Raw genomic sequence first — 2,468 nt, forward strand, 5'->3', positions numbered from 1 at the left:
ATTAGAATCCTCTGTAAAATAATCTGTAAAATAATCTGGACCAAATCTCATGAACCAGTACTTTGTATCACGTGTTCCTCCGCCAACAAATATAGTCCGTTGTGTGAGTGGGCTGTCTGAGACACGATGATTATTCATCTTCAGTTGCTTCAGAGCCGATGAGACGGGAGGACTTCAGTGATCCGTGAGGAACCACAGTCGGCTCCCTCAGAACCACCTGGACCCGTTGTTCTGATGGGTTCTGTTAAACGGGTGTAAAAAATGTGAGAAGTCTGGTTCATGCACTGAATGCAGGTGAACGCTGCGTCCTGACTGAGCAGTTAGTGAGGACGACAAGACAGGTGAGCTTTAACCTTCTTCTCCTCACTGACATCATCCAGAACCTTCAAACCTTCAGCTTTATCTAACCGCTTAAAGAACCGAACCACGGTTCTGTTGGGTCGTGTTCYGCGGGAGGTTGAAGACAAATTATTAATCAGCGCTTTAAAAGGCGAGATAAAGTCCTCACATCAGCACGAGCTGAATTTAACATCTGATTATTAGGTTAAATTAACGGTTCTGATAACAATTAAGAAATGACCTGTGATTCAGACAGGTGCAGATGATGTCATCAGCCTGCAGACAGGTGAGTTTTACCAACTGGCCTCAGAGCCAAGAATGGTTCATGGTTCAAAACTAAACACAATCTTTCCTGTCATCACTTTGTTTCTTAGAGTTCAGAGTCCTGTGTGTGTCCCTGTGTGTGTGTGTCCCTGTGTGTGTCCTGAGGACAGCTGCAGGGTTCTGTCCCTCCTCCTGCTGCAGGTCCATGTCCAGGTCCATGTCCAGGTCCAMGTCCAGGTCCAMGTCCAMGTCCAGGTCCAGGTCCAGGTCTCAGATCAGTTTTTACATGTAAAGCAGGTTCTGGTTCTTTGTTCTGAAATCTTCAGATTTCATTTAGTTATTTGTCTGAAACATGAAATAAATTCATGAAGTAAAACAGGTTRGATCTGATGCAGCAGAAACAACAGGTCCTCATGCAGAACCGGGTCATGCTGCAGAACCCAGACGGTTCTGGAGCCACTCCTTGCTTTGGGCTCCAGGGTGAACATTCTTCAGTTTGCTGCTGAAGCTGCTCAGACTTGTTGTCAGACTGAAACAGTAACGGGCGTCAATTAAAGTCATTATCCACGAGTTTGGATCAGAACCACTGAACCTGTCTCACACACACACACCAGGCCCTGTTTACAGCCAGACTGAATTATGGGTAATTTCTGTTTTCTTCTGGTCTGGTGAGAAGATCTGTTTCACCTGAAAGAGGCTGTGTCTCAGTTTGTGGGCTGCAGCCTACGTGGGCCGTAGGCTGCAGCCCACGTGGGCAGTCCAGCCTACAGAAGACACATGTTTCCGTGGACACGCTGWGAGTCGTTACCATGGTGAGCCTGTGGGCCTGTCATGTGTTTCAGTGTGACAGCAGACCAGGTAAGAAACGTTTGTTTCTGCGTACGGTGAGGCATCAAAGCTGCGTCATGTAGCTGCAAACATCCCAGTTACTGAGGTTTGCTGCTTTTATTTATCTCAAGACTCAAACAGAACTTCATTTTATAAACTTCTTTCAGTACAGTAAATGGTAATTTACCATCTGAAAACACATGTATATTTGCTTTATCAAGTACTTTCTGAAAATTGATCTTAAATGTAAGTAATAGGCCTAACTCATTTTAGTGACATTTAAATGTAACTACTTATAATGTACTTGTTATATTTAAATGTAAGTACTTATAATGTACTTGTTATATTTAAATGTAACTAAAATAATTAGTGATATTAAATTTAACAGTGGTCCTAATCCTAATCCTAATTATGAGAAAATTAGGAATAAGATTAGCGCCAGAATTTCATCTTTCTGAGAATGAAAGTCAGTAACGTGTATCTGAACAAGTAGTTCTATTTAAATAAATTTATGCCACAGAAACAATCATGATGTTGTTCTCAGATCAGACCAGAGGACTGCAGTGATGAACATCTAACTCTCCTCATGTTGGACCTCATGATGTCCAGTAAACAGATGTTTACAGGGACAAACTGCATGTTCTCAGGTCATAACAACATCTGCCTCAGGCCTGGTGACATCATGGCCCCGGGGACGAGCCTGAGGATGAGCAGGAAACTGCAGCAGATGTTTCTGCACCAGTGCATCATGACTGTTGTTGAGGCAGGTCAAACACACAGCAGTAACTGATGCTAGCCTAAATGTTCAGTCACAAAGCCTTTCTTAAATCATTTCAGAGACAGGCAGCCGTCAGCCGGGCTCCTGGACAAACAGGTGGACAGTGGACCGATGGCAGGTCTGCAGTCCACCCACACGATGTCCTGTTGAAGACAGAAACCTGCAGCCCATCATTTTATCAGCACTGTATTTAGTTCAATAATACTTTACTTATATGTTTTTCTTCTGTTTAAACTGTTTTATGGTGTATTTTTTTTAC

Source organism: Austrofundulus limnaeus, unplaced genomic scaffold (assembly GCF_001266775.1).
Source record: "Austrofundulus limnaeus strain Quisiro unplaced genomic scaffold, Austrofundulus_limnaeus-1.0 Scaffold1018, whole genome shotgun sequence".
Taxonomy (NCBI): domain Eukaryota; kingdom Metazoa; phylum Chordata; class Actinopteri; order Cyprinodontiformes; family Rivulidae; genus Austrofundulus; species Austrofundulus limnaeus.